Here is a 19,411-nt window from a genome sequence, read left to right as displayed (position 1 = left end):
AATATATCTTGAGACAGTGAAAATGAAAACACAAGCATACAAAATCTATGAGTGCAGCAAAAGCAGTTCTAGTAGGTAAGTTCATAGTGATACAGGCCTTCCTCAAAAGACAAGAAAAATCTCAAATAAATAATCTAATTCACTACCTAAAAGAATTAGAAGAACAAACAAAAGAAGACAAACAAAACTTTATTATTTCCCACAGAAGGAAGGAAATAATAAATATTAGGAAATAAATAAAATAGAGATTTTTTAAAATTGAGAATAATTAATAAAACCAAGAGCCGGTTTTTTTTGAAAGGGTAAATAAAATTGACAAACTTCTTTCTAAATTCACCAAGAAGAAAAGATAGAGGAACAAAATAAACAAAAAAAGAAATGAAGAAGGAGAAATAACCAACACCACAGAAATACAAAAAAATCCATAAGAATATTATGAACAATTATATGGTAAAATACCAAACAACCTGGAAGAAATGGACAATTTCTTGAAACAAATAGCCTACCAAAAGTGAATCAAGAAGACATAAATAAACAGACCAACCACAGGAAGTAAGAGAGAGAATTTGTAATTTTAAAAAATTCTGCTAACAAAAGTCCAGGACCATATAGCTTCACTGAGGGAGTCCAACAAAAGTACAAAGAACTTATACCAACCCTTCTCAAACTCTTCCAAAAGACTGAAGAGGGAACACTTCCAAAGTCTTTCTATGAATCCACCATCACCCTGATACCAAAACTAGACAAAGACACTACCAAAAAAAAAAAAAAAAAAAAATTACAGGCCAGTATCTTTGATGATAGATGCAAAAATTCTTGACAAAATACTAGCAAATGAATCCAACAACACATAAAAAGATTGTACACCATGATCAAGTTGGATTCAACCCAGAATCACCAGGATGCTTTGATATATGTAAATCAATGTGATACATCACATCAATAAAAAATAAAAGTTACATGATCATCTTAATATATGCAGGAAAAACATTTGATGAAATTCAACATCCATTTATGGTAAAAAAAAAAAAATCTCTTACCAAAGTATGTATAGAAGGAACATATCTCAACATAATAAAAATTATTTGACAAAATCATAGTCAACATGGTACTAAATGCTCAAAAGCAGAAAGTCTTCCTGCTAACATCTGGAACAAGATAAGGATGCCCACTATCACTTGTATTTAACACATTATCAACCAGAGATGTATTAATACATCTTTTGTTACCTGAACGTTATTGACTGGAGACTTTTCAATATTAGCTTACATAACAAATTGCCAGCCACAGGCATTAGTTTCTGATTAGTTTCTGATAGCATTGGAAGTCTTAGCCACAACAATCAAACAATAAAAAGAAATAAAAGGCATCCAGATTGGAAGGGAAGAGGTAAAAATGTCGTTACATGCAGATGACCTGATACTGTATGTATTAAAAACCCCAAACACTCCACACAGAAACTATTAGGACGGATAAGTGAAGTCAGCAAGGTAGCAGAATTCAGAATTAACATGCTTAAGGCTGTTGTATTTCTTTATAGTAACAATGAAATATCAGAAAGGGATAGTTTAAAAATATCCCTTTTAAAATAGCATCAAAACATAAAATGCTTAGGAATACACCTGACCAAGGAGGTGAAAGAATTATACCCTGAGAACTATAAAACACTGATAAAAGAAACTGAAGATGTTTCAAAGAAATGGAAAGATATCCCATGCTCTTGAATTGGAGGAATTAATATTGCTAAAATGGCCATACTACCTAAAGCAATCTACAGATTTAATACAAGCCATATCAAATAATCCATGACATTTTTCATAGAACTAGAACAAATAATCCTAAAATTTATATGGAACCATAAAAGACCCAAAATTACCAAAGAAATCCTTAGGAAAAAGAATAAAGCTGGTGGCATAACCCTCCCAGACTTCATACAACACTACAAAACGAATAGAAATTCAAACAGTATAACACTGGCACAAAAACAGACATATGGATCAATGGGACAGAAGAGTGCCCAGAAACAAACCCACACACCCACACACAATGTTTTGCCTTTTCATACTGTTCATGGGGTTCTCAAGGCAAGAATACTGAAGTGGTTTGCCATTCCCTTCTCCGGTGGACCACGTTTTGTCAGAACTCTGCACCATGACCCGTCAGTCTTGGGTGGCCCCACATGGCATGGCTCATTGTTTCACTGAGTTAGAGAAGGCTGTGGTCCATGTGATCAGATTGGTTAGTTTTCTGTGGTTGTGGTTTTCAGTCTGTCTGCCCTCTGTTGGAGAAGGATAAGAGGCTTATGGAAGCTTCCTGATGGGAGAGACTGAGTGAGGGGGAAACTCTGTCTTGTTCATCCTTAAGGAAATCAGTCCTGAGTATTCATTGGAAGGACTGATGCTGAAGCTGAAACTCCAATACTCTGGCCACCTGATGCGAAGAACTGATTTGTTTGAAAAGACCTTGATGCTGGAAAAGATTGAAGGTGGAGGAGAAAGGGAAGACAGAGGATGAGATGGTTGGATGGCATCGCCGACTCAGTGGACATGCGTTTAAGTAAACTCCAGGAGTTGGTGATGGACAGGGAAGCCTGGCGTGCTGCAGTCCATGGGGTTGCAAACAGTCAGACATGACTGAGCAACTGAGCTGAACTGAACACACAACTAATGTTCAACAAAGGAGACAAGAATATACAATGGAGAAAATAGAGTCTCTTCAGCAAGTAGTGTTGGGAAAGCTGGACAGCTGGACAAGTGTGTGTAAATCAATGAAGTCAGAACACCATATACAAAAGCAAACTCAAAACTTATATTAAAAACTTAAATGTAAGACATGATACAGTAATACTCTTAGAAGAGAACATAGACAAATCATTGTCTGACATAAATCATAACAATGTTTTCTTAGATCAGTCCCCCAAGGTAACAAAAATAAAGGCAAAAATAAACAAATGGGATCTCAAACTTACAAGTTTTTGCATAGACAAGAAAACCATAAATAACATGAAAAGACAATCAACAGAGTGGGAGAAAACATTTGCAAATGATGTGACTGATAAGAACTTAATTTCCAAAATATACAATAGAAACAGCTCATACAACATCAAAAAACAAACAACCCAATCACAAACTGGGCAGAAGACCTAGACATTTCTCCAAAGAAGACATACAGATGGCCAACAGGTGTATAAAAAGATGTTCAACATTACTAATTATTAGAGAACCGCAAATCAAAACTCTATTGAAGTATCACTTCACACCACTCAGAATGGCCATCATTAAGCAGTCTACAAATAATACATGCTGGCGAGGGTGTGGAGAAAAAGGAACCCTCCTACACTGTCGGTGGGAATGTAAATTGGCACAGCTACTCTGAAGGATGGTATAGAGGTTCCTTGAAAAACTAAAGATAGTGTTGCTATATAACCCAGAAATCCCACTCCTACACATAAATCTGGAAAAGATGAATACTAATTTAAAAAGATATGTGCACTCCACTATTCAGAGCAGCACTATTTATAATAGCCAAGACATGGAAGCAACCTAAGTGTCCATCAACAGATGAAAGGATAAAGAAGATGTGGTACATCCATAACAATGGAGTATCAATCCACCCCCCCCCCAAAAAAGAGTGAAATAATGCTATTTGCAACAACATGGATGGACCGAGAGATTATCAATACTAAGTGATGTATGTCAGACAGAGACAAGTATCGTATGATATCACTTCTATGTGGAATCTAAAAAATGAAGAAATTGACTTATTTAGGAAACAGAAACAGACCCATAGACATAGAAAACAAACTTATGGTTACCATAGGGGAAAGGCAGGACAGATAAATTAGGAATTTGAGGTTAGCAGATACAAACTACTGTATATAAAATAAATGAACAACAAGGTCCTACTCTATAGCACAGGGAACTATATTCAATATCTTTTAATAAACTATAATGGAAAAGAATAAATAAATAGGAAGTCAAGACCTCTATTTGATGTATCAATGACTAGAAAAACCCTATAGGACTTCTGAAATCTTTTGGTTATCTATTGTTCTTGTCCTGTGTTGGTGGTCATCTGAAGGAAGTGTAGGAAAGAGGGGAGCCAAGGTTACTATACTCTCCTCCACCGCCAGCTTTAGAGGGAAAAGAACTTGAGGATGGAAGTATGTTTTTCTGAAAGGAGAAGAGAAATAGCTGAGAGTCTTTGACATCTTCAGGAAGAAAGGGGTGGGGGAAGGGAAAACGGAGAAGCACCAGCTCGGGACTAAGAAAGCTGCCCACAGACTTAGCCGTCTGCTTCTGTACATGAGACCAGTGGTTAACCCCAGGGCTTCAGAATTCTACAGACCCAGAGTCAAGTGCTGCCTTGTCCATTCCCCAGATGTGTTCCTTGGATAGATTATGTAATCCTCCACTTCTCACTTATGAAACAGCATAGCAACAATAAGAACAAAGATTAAAAATAATGAAGTCTACCTCCTAGAGTTATTGTGAGAATTAAATAAAATAATGTGCCTGGTATAGGATTTGACATGCAATAAATGGTAGTTTTTAGAAAAGTAGCTTCTTCCCAGAGATATATTGACTCTTTGGACCCCAATGGTCCTATTCAATAAACAGTAAATTCTGGTATCCATTTACCCAAGTTCTAGCCCTCCAGGCTGCTAAATAGATCTTCGACACTAGAAGGTCCTCTATGCCAGGTCATGAGAAGGGTACATCAGTTTATTCCAAGATGGTGGGGTGCCATTTAAAGCCAAGAAACTCAAATAAGACCCAAAGGAAAGAAATCTGCTAATGAGCCCATCAAGATAAAGAGGTAAGAGTGTCAGCTTCTGACCATCTGTCTTGTTCTGGCAGCTCTTGCTCTCCAGACCCCACCCCCTGTGCCTCATCTAAAACTTGCCAATGCCATTGATTTGTATTAATCTGATAGAGCATTCATTACCTCAAGTACCAACCTGTCACTGTTTGCTTAGCTTGCATGAAATCAGAGCTATGCAAAAATCAATGTGTGAAATCTTTGTATCAACATGTAAGAAATAAAAAGGTTTATGCTGGCAGATGCAGGTTTTTGGACAGATTAAAACTGACAAATTGGCATGATCCCCAATGAAGGCCATGATGAGGTGCGGTGAAATGTTAAAGGTTTTGAAAATGGCATGCTGAGGGAAGAAATGCATTGCTGTCGGGGAAGAAACAGGAAAAGAGAGTGTTGTTTATAAGAAAGGACTTTTGGGTTTGCACAAACACTGATGACTTTTTCTGAAGAACTGACTTGTTTTAAGCAGGGCTGGCTTGGTGTTATTATCCCCCCAGGAACTAATAAGAAAAACAAGGGGTTAATGACTTGAGCAAAGTCACCATGTGCCATGGCAGTACTAGGAGAGTGGAAGAGCTTAAATGTTCATTTCCCCTGCTCACTGAACCATCTGACTTTCAGAGGTAGAGACTTTCACCTCTCGCCCTCTATACATCTTTTCCCTCCAAGAAATGACTCAGGGAACCCTTCCCATTCAAACAGTCACGTGCCCCCGGACAGAATTCTAAAGCAGATTGATCAGGGCAGGCATTTGCATATTTTGCGCAACTCATGCTGGGTTCTGAACCCAACTTATAAGACGCTCATGCATTGGGTAAAATGTCTTAGCTTTGATTGAAAGAATACCTTTAATAAAGGTAATAGCCAACTTAATAAAGAAGCCACTTCTGTTTATGACATACACTCCACTGTATGTACGCATATACAAAGCACCACAGCACTCCATAAACTGTGACAAAATTTTCTTTTAATTTTGATTCCCCATGTCTCACAGCATACTTGTGGACCATCTGCTTTCAACACCATTGGATTGTGTATGCACCAGGAATGCAAATTCCTTTTGTAAAAAATAGTAGCCAAGAAGGGTAAATAAACATGCTGTTGCTGAAGAAAAAGGAATCCATTCCGAATAACTCAAAGACCTTTGACAGCACATGTGTGAAAACCAAAGAGAAATCACCTTTGACAAATATGGAGGACAATGCAGTGAAATAAACAGGTCTGGAATCAGACTTGAGCTTGAATCTTGTCCCTACCACTCACTGGCATGAGATGATTTTTTTTAAAAGGTCAATTTTCTAACCTTTTCTGATCCTGTAAAGTAACAGTAAGATTTTATAGGAGTTTTGTGAAGATTTGGTGAGAAAAGGCAGGTGGAAAATCTAACATTTTGCCTGAAATATAGTATACTCCCAACACAGATTTGTTTTCCATTGGATCCTTCATCATTATGGACAATTATCTGAATCACAATCTCCACCCTTTAGAGTGGATACTATATAAATGCTATGATTAGTACTTTGTTATCTAGATGCACATATTTCTCAACTCTAAAAATCTTCAATCATCAGAACAATGGAGACACAGTCGAGTAAATAAAACCAACCTTTGTAACCATCTGACCAGAATCCCTCAGTATGCCTGTTGGTTGCTACACCAGTAATTCTTTCTTCCACTGGCCCTTTTTGTCCTGGTGATCCACTGCTGCATTTCCCTGGTGGCTCAGTGGTAAAGAACCCGCCTGCAAATCCAGGAGATGTGCTTTCAATCCTTGGGTCAGGAAGATCCCCTGGAGAAGGAAATGTCAACGTTATCCAGTATTCTTGCCTGAAAAATCCCATAGACAGAGGAGTCTGGTGGGCTATACAGTTCATGGGGTTGCAAAGAGTTAGACACAACTTAGCAACAAAACAACAACAATCTATTGCTGCATAGCAAGTCACCCCAACGCTTAGTTAACTAAAACAATACCAATAATTTATTTTGCCCTCAAATTTGCAATTGGGGCAAAGCTCAGTTTGGAAGGATTGTCTGCTCCATGTGGCTTCATCTGGGTAGCTCTAATGAGAGCTGAAAGATCTACTTCCATAGGGCCATTAGTTGCTGCTTGATGTTAGCAAGAAGCTCAGCTGGGGCCAATGGCTAGGGGCCTCAGTTTCTCTTCACACAGACCTCTCTGTGTTGCCTCGTCTTTCTTGTAGTACAACAGCTGGCTTCTAAGAACAAGTATCCAGAGAGAGGGAGAACCAGATAGCAGCAATACCACTTTTTGTGACCTAACCTTGGAAGTCACATAATGTCACTTTTGTCATACTCTGTTAGTTGAGGCAGTTACAAAGCCCTGCCGGGTTTATGGGAAGGAGTCACAGATTCTGCCTCTTGAAGGGGAACGATAAGTTACTGGAAGAACATGTGGGATGGGAAATATTGTTATGGCTATTTTTGGAAAATAGAATGTGCCCCTTTTTTGCAGGTCTTTTCATTACCATCTTGGTTCACATCTTTAATACTAACATTTTATAACACCTTATAAAAAAATAAGCCAAAAATTGATTAAAGACCTAAATGTAAGACCATATACCATAAAACTAGAGGAAAACATAGGCTGGACAATTTTTGACATAAATCACAGCAATATTTTTTTGGATCCATCTCCAAAGTAAGGATTTAAAAGTGAAAATTAACAAATGAGACCTAATTAAACTTAAAACCTTCTGCACAACAAAGGAAACCATTGACAAAGTGAAAAGACAACCTACTTAATGGGAGAAAATATTTACTAATGATATGACTGATAAGGGATTAATATCCAACATATGTAAACAGCTCATACAACTGAACATCAAATAAACACACAACTCAATTGCAAATGGACAGATCTGAATAGACATTTTGCCAAAGAGGAAATGCAAATAACCAACAGGTACAGGAAAAGATGCTCAACATCACTAATCATCAAGAAAACGCAAATCAAAACCACAATGAGATATCACCTCACGGCTATCAGCATGGCTATCATTGAAAAGAAGACAAACGACAAATGGTTCCAAAGATGTGGGGGAAAAGGAGCCCTTGTACACTGTTGGTGGGAATGTAAATTAGTGCCATTGTGGAAAACAGCATGGAGATTTCTCATAAAGCTAAAACCAGAACTACCATATGACTCAGCAATTCCACTCCTGAGTATATACCCAAAAACAAACAAAAAAACAAAAACACTAATTTGAAAAGATACATGCACCTCAGTGTTCATAGCAGCATTATTTACAATTGCCAACATATAGAAGCAATCTTAGTGTCCACCAACATTCATCATCAACATATGAATTGATAGGGAAAAAATATATATACATACACACAATCCATATGGACAATCATACAGCAGAATACTACTCAGTCATAAAAAGGAACAAAATTTTGCCATTTGCAGCAAAAGGGATAACTTGGAGGGCATTACACTTAGTGAAACAAATCATAGAGAAAGACTGATATTGTATGAGATCACTTATATGTAGAATCTAAGAAGTACAACAAACTAGTGAATATAACAAAAAAGAAGCGACTCAAGAGATATAGAGAACAAACTAGCAGCGATGCCATTCAGCCATCTCATCCTCTATCATCCCCTTCTCCTCCCGCCCTCAAGCTTTCCCAGCATCAGGGTCTTTTCAAATGAGTCAGCTCTTCGCATCAGGTGGCCAAAGTATTGGAATTTCAGCTTCAACATCAGTCCTTCCAATGAACACCCAGGACTGATCTCCTTTAGGATGGACTGGTTGGATCTCTTTGCAGTCCAAGGGACTCTCAAGAGTCCTCTCCAACACCACAGTTCAAAAGCATCAATTCTTCTGCACTCAGCTTTCTTTATAGTCCAACTCTCACATCCATACATGACTACTGGAAAAACCATAGTCTTGACTAGATGGACCTTTGTTGGCAGAGTAATATCTCTGCTTTTTAATATGCTATCTAGGCTGGTCATAACTTTCCTTCAAAGGAGTATCTTTTCATTTCACGGCTGCAATCACCATCTGCAGTGATTTTAGAGCCCCCCAAAATAAAGTCAGCCCCTGTTTCCACTGTTTCCCCATCTATTTCCCTTGAAGTGATGGGACCGGATGCCATGATCTTAGTTTTCTGAACGTTGAGCTTTAAGCCAACTTTTTCACTCTCCTCTTTCACTTTCATCAAGAGGCTCTTTAGTTCTTCTTCACTTTCTGCCATAAGGGTGGTGTCATCTGCATCTCTGAGGTGATTGATATTTCCCCTGGCAATCTTGATTCCAGCTTGTGCTTCTTCCAGCCCAGCATTTCTCATGATGTACTCTGCATATAAGTTAAATAAGCAGGGTGACAATATACAGCCTTGACATACTCCTTTTCCTATTTGGAACCAGTCTGTTGTTTCATGTCCAATTCTAACTGTTGCTTCCTGACCTGCATATAGGTTTCTCAAGAGGCAAGTGAGGTGGTCTGGTATTCCCATCTCTTAAAATTGTATAAAAAATAAAATTGAATTTTAAAAAAAAACAACTTTTATTACTAACTTGCTAGAACTAGGACTTGTCTCCTCCTGTTTGCTTTTCATATCTCCTACTCTCTCCTATATTGAATTACACTCTTAAAACTAGAAAAGAAAATTCTGATTATTCTGCACCCTCACCCCACTCTAAAACCCTCTTTGCCCATTGCCTATTCATCTTTTAACATTACACTCAGTGATTCTACACTCTTCATGATCTGGATACAACTTTGCAGCCCTAGCTTATTCTGGTCCCATACATAGAGTATAATCACTCAGTAAAATTAAATAATATTCCATTTTCTTGAGGCAAACCTGTGAGGTGGAAAGACCATCGAGTCAGACTTTGGAGTCAGTCAGAGCTAGGTTAAAATCAGCTATTCTCCTTGGCTGCTGCTGCTCAGATGCTCAGTCATGTCCAACATTTGCAACCCCATGGACTGTAACCCACCAGGTTCCTCTGTCCATGGGATTCTCCCAGCAAGAATACTGGAGTGAGTTGCCATTTCCTCCTCCAGGAGATCTTCCCCATCCAGGGACTGAACTTGTGTCTCCTACACTTGGAGGTGGATTCTTTACCACTAGCGCCATCTGGGAAGCACATGCCACTAGGCTGAATCCTTTGTAAAATGAGCCTAGTAATTCTTATCTTTGGGCTTCCCAGGTGGCGCTAGTGGTAAAGAACCCTCCTGGATCCTTCCTCATTGGGGGCCAGTTGATACTTTTCCAATCAATGAAGGCATTTTGGGGTTCCTTCTAACATTCTGCCTAATCAGTTAACTTATTAATTCTATTAAATGTATACCTTTCAAATTAGATTTCTATTTAGCAGATGATTTACTTAACCAATCAATAGGAAAGTTCCAAGAATTGCAATCTCCCTATTTCCAATAATTTGCAGAGTGTTGGAGAGGTCATCTCTCTCATCTATATCAGAAGCAGCAGATCTATGGCAAGCAAGCCAAGCCATTAAACTTAACCTTTTAAGCAGTTATCCACACTAAGAATAGCTCACCATTACAGCACATTCAATTTTTAATGGAGTTACACTGAAGTTATTCTTCATTCTGGGATAGACTTTGCTTTAATGCTGGTGTCTCCCCATGTCTCCTATAAGCCATCCATCCAAGCCTCTCTGATGATGTTCTGCTATTTTACCATTCCTCAGTGTGTTTAAAAATGGTAAAGTCCACAGAGACAGGCAGTTTGGGCATCCACATTCAAAGACTGACATTTCTGTGCCTTTGGGAAGCTGAGGGCAAAGAAATAATGCCCTCTCTCTAATCTTGTTCACCAAGCCCCAATCCTGCTTTCAAAATTCTGAAAGTTAGTTAGTTAAGTCGTTCAGTCGTGTCCGACTCTTTGCAACCCCGTGGACTGTAGCCCATCAGGCTCCTCCGTCCATGGGATTCTCCAGGCAAGAATACTGGAGTGGGTTGCCATTTCCTTTTCCAAATTCTGACCCCACTCTTATTCCCTCCATGAAACCTTTCCTAATTTAACTTCATTCAATCTCATTGCTCAATTTGCTCTACAAAATAAATAACATTTCTTTAGCACTTCCTGTCAGACCCTGTGCTAAGCACTTTATATTATTTCCTTTACTCCTCAAAATAACCCTGTGGAAATGGTATGATTATTCTGATTTCATACATAATGCTGCAGAAGCTCAGAGTTGAGTGAAACCTGTCTGTGTCACACTGCACGTATGGAGCTGAAGCTGGAAATCAGATCTATCTACCTCCACAGCCCCTCTGCTCACCCTGGGATGTGGGGTCAGTTTCCTGCTTCCTACTCCACCACCAATTCCACAATTCTTGTGACTGAAGAAAGACTTTCCATATGTTCACAGTTTTCAATGAGTCTTCATGGCCATTCCCTTGCATATCTTTTAGGGGGAACACTGACCGAAACTGCCTGCCCTGGCCAGACAAGAGGGCAGCCACTTGTATGAGCTATCTTAACAACAGGAGGTCCTGGTAAGGAATGAGGAATTAACAAGTTGTCACCAACCAGAAGAATTTGGGAAAGGTCAAGAGAGAGGACTTCCCTGGTGATACAATGGATAGGAATCCTCCTGTCAATTCAGGGGACATGGGTTCGATTCCTGGTTTGGGAAGATTCCACATAACATGGGGCAACTGAAGCTCACTCGCTGCAACTACTAAGCCCACGCTTTAGAGTCCAAGAGCCACAACTACTGAAACCCAAGTGCTCTAGAGCCAGTGCTCCAAAACAAGAGAAGCCACCACAATGAGAAGCCCTTGGGCCACAACAAAGAGTAGCCCCACAACTCACCACGACTAGAGAAAGCCTGCTTGCAGCAACAAAGACCCAGCACAACCAACAAGAAATAAATTATTAAAAAGAAGAGAGATGCCAGCCCACACATCCTATCAACCTCCCAGAATCCTTCTCACTGGAATCCATCTTGGCTGAGCAACGCACATGCCGCCAGGAAGGACTCTGAGTCAGAATGATTGGTCAGAGACAACACAGAAACTAACCCCATCACCATAAAACCTGAGACCGCGAGCCAAGTGGCAGAATCGTTCTCCTGGCTTCCCTTACCTGCCTGCTCTCCACCCAGCTACCCGTTCCCAGCAGTGTCTTGCTTTGTCAGCACGTGTGTCTCGTCTTAGCAATTCACTTCCAAGTGTTAGACAAGAGCCCACTCTTGGGCCCTGGAAGAGGTCCCCCTTCTTGCAGCATATTTGCCTCTCTTTTCCTTAGACTAAGAATTGCAAAGATAAGAAATATATGGTCAGTGAACCAGGGCTTTATTTTCTTGCCAGGAAGCACCTCTGGTGCAGTAGAGTGTTGATGCATCATGGTTTCAGGTCCGGCTCTTGGTTTCCCCTGTTCTAATCTGTGCCAGTGTTAGTCCAGCCATTTCCTTATCTTTAAAATGATGGTTATTATACCTAGAGTGGAACTTGCCTGTGCACAAATGTTAGGTAAAGCACCATAAAGATGCAAAGCATTCTTTTATGTCATCTCTCAAAGCCCCTGCAGAGACTTTTGTTTGCAGAGGCTGATAAGTCATTTGTGATCATTTTAGAGTCCTGGGAGAACAGTGCCCCAAGTATGCAAAGTAACCCCTCAGAGGAGCCTGGGGTTCATGCCTGGGTTCCCACTGGGTGGTAGAGAGCCAATCAACACATGCCCAGAGCTGTTTCCTCCCCGGAACAATGGGAACGTGGGATGGTGGGACTGGCAAGGGGCCAGGCAGCTGTTCTCTGAATCCTCAAAGGACAGCAGTGGTCTCCTGTTGCAGGGAGAAGGATTTAAGTTAAACCTGAGGAAGTATTTCCTGAGTACAGGCTCTGTGAAGCTCTGGAATGCAAGGTTAAGGAAGGCTGGAATGTCCTTTGGAAATGCAGGGGGAAAAAAGAACAAAAACCTAATCTATCTGAATGCTGTGTTGCCTGGAGGCAGAAGAATGGATTAGTTCCTTTCAGACCAAGGAGTTAATATTGAGAAAAAAGATCTGCTTCGTGTCTCCTCTCACCTTGCATAATAGAACACTTCTTTTCAGGGCTGGTAAGAAGTGACTCATATACTAGACCCTGATAATCATCCCAACACCTCTCCGCTTTGCAAACATCTGGTCCAGCAGTCAACATTGTTTCATATGGGGAGGGGTCAGTGTGGGGCTGACTCTGTCCATGGAGTTCTGTGGAAAGCATGTGTTCCCAGGAGTAACATCCTGACACCTAAGAAAGCTTGTGGGTGTGCTCAGTCATGTCTGACTCTTGGTGACCCTGTTGACTATAACCTGCCAAGCTCCTCTGTCCATGGGATTTCTCAGGCAAGAATGCTGGAGCCGGTTGCCATTTCCTCCTCCAGGGAATCTTCCCAACCCAGGGATCGAACCCCGTCTCCTGCATTGGTAGGTGGATTCTTTACAACTGTGCCTCCTGGGAAGCCCAAGAGAGCTTTCACAGCCCAAATATATGATGGAATATGCCACATGACCTTCTCAAGGTTGTTCTTACAGGGAGCACTTAACTGTGGGTTTTGCTTTGCAGCTGCCACATAAGGCTTCCAACAATCAGTAAACAATATTGGTTGTATGAGTTGTTGTTCAGTTGCTAAGTTGTGCCCAACTCTTTGCAACCCCATGGACTGCAGCATACCAGGCTCCCCATGCTGTACTATCTCCTGGAGTTTGCTCAGATTCGTGCCCATTGAGTTGGTGATGCTATCTAACCATTGTGAGTACGAATGTACAAAAACCTTTCCCAATTGTCTCATTCCTGCCAACAGAGAATATATTTAATTCAGTCATTGGGAAAAACTTCAAACAAAAGGGAAACGAAGCTTTTGAAAGGTGCAACATGTGTGAGCTCTGAGCCCAGAGAATCATGAACCTTCAGCAACTCAGGAGTTGCCAACCCACAATGGTGAAGAATGTCTCATTTCACCACACAATGTGGCAGGTATATCAAGGAAAGACACAGCCCCACAAAATAACTTGCAAGGCTGCCTCTTTTTCTTTTTTTTAAAACTTCTTAGTGTCTCTGAGATACAGTTGGTCCAGGTGGGTGATGCGAGTGATAGGAAGTGATACAATTTACAATAAATGTTTAGTTTCCAAGGTTTGACCCCTGCCCCTCTCAGGTCAGACTTATTTAATTATTGTTAGGTGGTGCTAGTTTGCTCCAGTGAAAGTCACTTAGTCGTGTCTGACTCTTTGCGACTCCATGGAATTCTCCAGGTCACAATACTGGAGCGGGTAGCCTTCCCTGGTGGCTCAGCTAATAAAGAATCCGCTTGCAATGCAGGAGACCTGGGTTCAATCCCTGGGTTGGGAAGATCCCCTGGAGAAGGGAATAGCTACCCACCCCAGTATTCTGGCCTAAAGAATTCCAAGGACTGTATAGTCCATGGGGTCGCAAAGAGTTGGACACGACAGAACGACTTTCACTTCACATGGTGCTAGTGGCAAAGAACCTGCCTGTTACACAGGAGAAACAAGAAATGCAGGTTCGATTCCTTGGTCAGGAAGATCCACTGGAGGACAGCACAGCAAATCACTTCAGTATTCTGGACTGGAGAATGCCAGGGACAGAGGAGCCTGGCAGGCTGCAGTCCAAGGGTCACACAGAGTCAGACACAACTGAAGTGACTTAACACACAAACACATTAGTCCATGGATCAGGATCATTTGCTTGGTTCTCAAAGACAACATTAAGTTAGGAATTCTTAACTTGGCTTCTGCAGATGGGTTTGAGGAGTCTTTGAACCTATTAAAATTATGTTCAAAATATCATGTTTCTGTGCCCTTTTCTGGAGGAGATGACCTAAAATCTTGCTTCATATTCTCTTGGGGGTTTGTGATTATAAAATACTGCAGTCGGCCAAAAATGTTGTTCAGGTTTTTCCATAAGATGTTCCTGAATGAACATTTTGGCCAACCCCAAATAAAGAACTATCACATTTAAGGCAAACCCTTCAATCACCCATCTGCCCACAGATCTTCCTGTCCTGTCTCTAGGTCTCTCCTCAATGACTTGCTGAGGGAGGCCCCTCCTCTCGATGGCAGAATGTGAGCAGGAGTGGTGCAATGCACAAGTCAGACAAGCTGAAGGGATTTGTTATCAGATGCAGCAGACTAGGGAGACTATCCGGGTGGCCGCGAGGGTCTCTTTCAATTCTAAGATTCTAGGACTCAGTGAACTGTGACCCAGAAACAAGAATCTGTGGCCATAGAATAGGCATTTTAAGACCCTGGTGGCTCTAACAGCAAAGAATCTGCCTGTAATGTGGGAGACCCAGGTTCAATATCCCTGGGTCAGGAAGATCTCCTGGAGAAGGGAATGGTAACCCACTCCAGTATTCTTGCCTGGAGAATTCCTAGGACAGGGGAACCTGGCAGGCTACAGTCCATGGGGTTGCAAAGAGTTGGACACAACTGAGCTACTAACACTTACTTACTTAACAGGCAAGTAATACTTACTTATTTATACAGCTTTTCCTTTAAGGGAAACTGAGAAATATCAATAACCTCAGATATGTAGATGACACCACCCTTATGGCAGAAAGTGAAGAGGAACTAAAAAGCCTCTTGATGAAGGTGAAAAAGGAGAGTGAAAAAGTTCGCTTAAAACTCAATATTCAGAAAATGAAGATTATGGCATCCAGTCCCATCACTTCATGGCAAATAGATGGGGAAACAGTGTCAGACTTTATTTTTTTTAGGCTCCAAAATCACTGCAGATGGTTACTGCAGCCATGAAATTAAAAGACGCTTACTCCTTGGAAGAAAAGTTATGACCAACCTAGATAGCATATTGAAAAGCAGAGACATTACTTTGCCAACAAAGGTCCGTCTAGTCAAGGCTATGGTTTTTCCTGTGATCATGTATGGATGTGAGAGTTGGACTGTGAAGAAAGCTGAGTGCCGAAGAATTGATGCTTTTGAACTGTGGTGTTGGAGAAGACTCTTGAGAGTCCCTTGGACTGCAAGGAGATCCAACCAGTCCATTCTGAAGGAGATCAGCCCTGGGATTTCTTTGAAAGGAATGATGCTAAAGCTGAAACTCCAGTACTTTGGCCACCTCATGCGAAGAGTTGATTCATTGGAAAAGACTCTGATGCTGGGAGGGATTGGGGGCAGGAGGAGAAGGGGACGACAGAGGATGAGATGGCTGGATGGCATCACTGACTCCATGGATGTGAGTCTGAGTGAACTCTGGGTGATGGTGATGGACAGGGAGGCCTGGCGTGCTGCGATTCATGGGGTCGCAGAGAGTCAGACACGACTGAGCGACTGAACTGAACTGTCACCCTCATTGTCTGCTTGCTCTTCAGAGGACTGAATCTGACAAGTAGAATCAGAGATGGAGTGTGTTGGCTACAGGGACAGGCTCAGGGGGATCTCAGCACCAAGGAATACAAAAAGTGGGTGGATAGATGACATACTCAGGGGGCCAAGCAAATGGTCTTAGAAAAGGTGGGTGCTGCTAGTGTGAGGTCTCTGGGCAAGAATATGCCTGGGATCTAACTGGAAAAGGTCTGTATGAGACCAGAATCACTTTGAAAGAGTTGATAATCCTGTTGCCTTTCCTCTTATTTCCCTTAAATGGAATTGAGAATTTGGCTACAGCCCTGCACCTGCCACTTCTGGTCCCACTCGGCTTTGGTAGGAACAAATGTTCCAGAGCAGTATAAACACCAATAAAGCATCGTGGTGTGGTTACTCCATCTGCATCCAAAACTTCTTCATCTTCTGGGCTCTGACCACGGAGGGGGCAGGGCATCCAAGCAATGACTGAGTCAGTAGCCACAGCCCAGCAACACAAGCAGAGATCAATGGAAAGTTACAACAAATCCCTGATGCTCAGCGGAAGGAACAACAAAAGCCTAGCATGACAGAGACAGGAGGAGGAGTAGCTTAATTATTAATTTGTTCAAAAAATGTTAATGTTCTTACCATGTAAACAGATCTGTAGCACTGCATGAGCCACTGTGGGAGAATATGTCCTTGAGGAACTTGCAAGCCCCTTTCATAGAACATAATGCTTTGAAAGCTGAAGTGCAGAGAGCCCAATTAACTAACTGGATCCAGCCAGTAACAGAGACGGGAAAGATCCCTCTTTGGGGATGGTCAAGAAGGGCTTTACGGAGGTGGTAAGGGTATAAGTGATGTTAGAAGATGGATAAGATTTGGAGAAGGTAGGTAAGAGGAAAATGCCAGGTTAGGAGGGAAAAGATGAGCATGGCGTAGAGTATGAAAATATCAGGTATTATTGATCAGTAGTGAGTTAGCATGAAGCAGAATGGCAACCCACTCCAGTATTCTTGCCCAGAGAATTTCATGGACAGAGGAGCCTGGCAGGCTACAGTCCATGGGGTCACAATGAGTTGGACATGACTGAGCAACCCATACACACACATACAATTCTGAAAGACATTAAATGTCATGTATAAGGATTTAGATTTGACCTCATAGGCAAGAGCTTCCAAAACTTTTTTTTTTTTAATTTTATTTTTAAACTTTACATAACTGTATTAGTTTTGCCAAATATCAAAATGAATCCGCCACAGGTATACATAATGTAAGTAACACTTAACAAGGATTTCTTTTTCACCCTCCCTTTCCCCCCATTCCTTCCCTTCCTTCTCTTTCTCCTTTTATTTTTCTAAACTTAATTTTTAAAATTTACAACGATGACTATGTACATTTCATTTATGGCTGAACCATGTAGTATACTGGGATTACAACATTTCCACCCTGGAATTAACAACTGTACTATTTTATTCTATTTTAAAACTTATTTTCAATGTGCTTGAAAACATACCCTCAGGCTTTACTTAAGGGCTAAGTCTTTTCTCAGAACTTTGTTAAAACATACCAGGCACTCGCTGTTTCATGTTTTTCTGGGACACATCTCTGTAGCCCTCTGGGTCTATGTGCCAATCAGGACCTGATGCTTCCTAGATCCTGCTCTCTGACATTTCCCCTTAATCATCTGGGTACACCTTCTACTCCACCAATTTCTTGACTGGTTTGAGTAATGGGTACATGGGTCAAAACTTATCTGTTAATATTTACAAGCCTAGTAGGAAAAGGTGCCCAGATATCTCACTGTTCCATGTGTAGGTCTCTATTATATCCCCTCTTTTACTTACACATCACATAATCAACTTGCCTGCTCTTCTGTGTCCACAGTCATCCTGGTTCATCCTCTCCAAGAGAATACACATTTAATATTCTACCTTTAGTCTACTTCTCATGTATACTTTTCACTCATTTTAATTGTTCAACCCCACCTTCTTCTGCAATTTCAGAGGCATTTGGAATTTCCAACTCCTAAGCCCTAATCAAGTTTTTTGGTGCAAAACAGCTTCAACACTGCAAATCATGAGTCAGTTATTGCTCTCTGTTGGCTTTCTATCTAAAATTTTGACATTTTATCTCTTTTCAGTCCAGTCTTATAAGAACATGTGCCCTTTCTAGCCTTCTGCTATTGTCTTTGTGGGACTACAAGAGGGAGCAGAATTAAACATGATGTTTTAATCCATCACTATGATACCATGAAATTAAAAGATGCTTCCTCTTTGGAAGAAAAGCTATGACAAACATAGCATATTAAAAAGCAGAAGACATTACTTTGCCCACAAAGGTCCATACAGTCAAAGATATGGTTTTTCCAGCAGTCAAGTACGGATGTGAGAGTTGAGAAAGCTGAGCACTGAAGAATTGATACTTTTGAGCTGTGGTGTTGGGGAAGACTCTTGAGAATCCCTTGTACTGAAAGGAGATCAAACCAGTCAATCCTAAAGAAAATCAGTCCTGAGTATTCATTGGAAGGACTGATGCTGAAGCTCCAATACTTTGGCCACCTGATGCCACTCACTGGAAAAGACCCTGATGCTGGGAAAGATTGAAGGCAGGAGGAGATGGGGATGACAGAGGATGAGATGATTGGATGGCAAGCTCCAAGAGATGGTGAAGGACAGGGAAGCCTGGTGTGCTACAGTCCATGGGGTGGCAAAAAGTTGACATGACTGAGTGACTGAACAACAACAATAACCCTGAACTCAAGACAATTTCTATAGATAACAGACGTTTCACATTTGGAAGACAGTAACACATACACATGCCAGACATATTCTTTCAGTCCAGAGATAAATTGAAATACGTATATGGGTATGTATCTCTGTGCCATTTTCACAGAAACACTACAAAATCACAAGCTAAGACAATATCATCATACTGCCATAAGCAACTGAGAGCTACCAGAAGCTTTGAAAGGGAGACATGCAGGATTTTAAAAGATAGTTCTTCAGAAAGTAGGGTAAAGGATAAATTGAATGTAGGAAGGGCTAAAGAGAAAGGCAAGAATAGAGCTGGGCATAAGATAATAAGGTCTACACGGGAGGTGGAGGTGGGATAAGGGTCATCCATTCAATCAACCATTTATATTTAGAGAGAAAACAGTAAATGCCAGGCATTTTGCCAAGTCCCGGGTTTATAACTGTGGTAGGCTGTATTTTCTAAAGATGGCCATGTGAATGGATGTGTCTCAGCCTACGTGCTCTTCTTATATTGTGATTTGAC

General features: G+C 41.0%; 1 long non-coding RNA gene across 3 annotated transcripts in view; it reads right to left on the bottom strand.

The window, feature by feature from the left end:
- The window catches only part of LOC112579690, a 169,086-nt gene that overhangs the window by 19,367 nt on the left and 130,308 nt on the right, over positions 1-19,411 (bottom strand). For 2 of the 3 annotated variants that reach the window (XR_006545357.2, XR_006545361.2), the window contains exon 5: positions 5,772-6,610. This is a non-coding gene — a long non-coding RNA (uncharacterized LOC112579690). Of the gene's footprint in view, positions 1-5,771; positions 6,611-19,411 lie in introns of those variants that run through there. The other variant, XR_006545358.2, reaches the window with a different exon arrangement.

The sequence above is a fragment of the Bubalus bubalis genome, chromosome 16 (genome assembly GCF_019923935.1).
Source record: "Bubalus bubalis isolate 160015118507 breed Murrah chromosome 16, NDDB_SH_1, whole genome shotgun sequence".
NCBI classification, from domain to species: Eukaryota; Metazoa; Chordata; class Mammalia; order Artiodactyla; family Bovidae; genus Bubalus; species Bubalus bubalis.
Note: the sequence above shows the minus strand (reverse complement) of the source record. Positions and strands in the feature narration are given on the sequence as shown.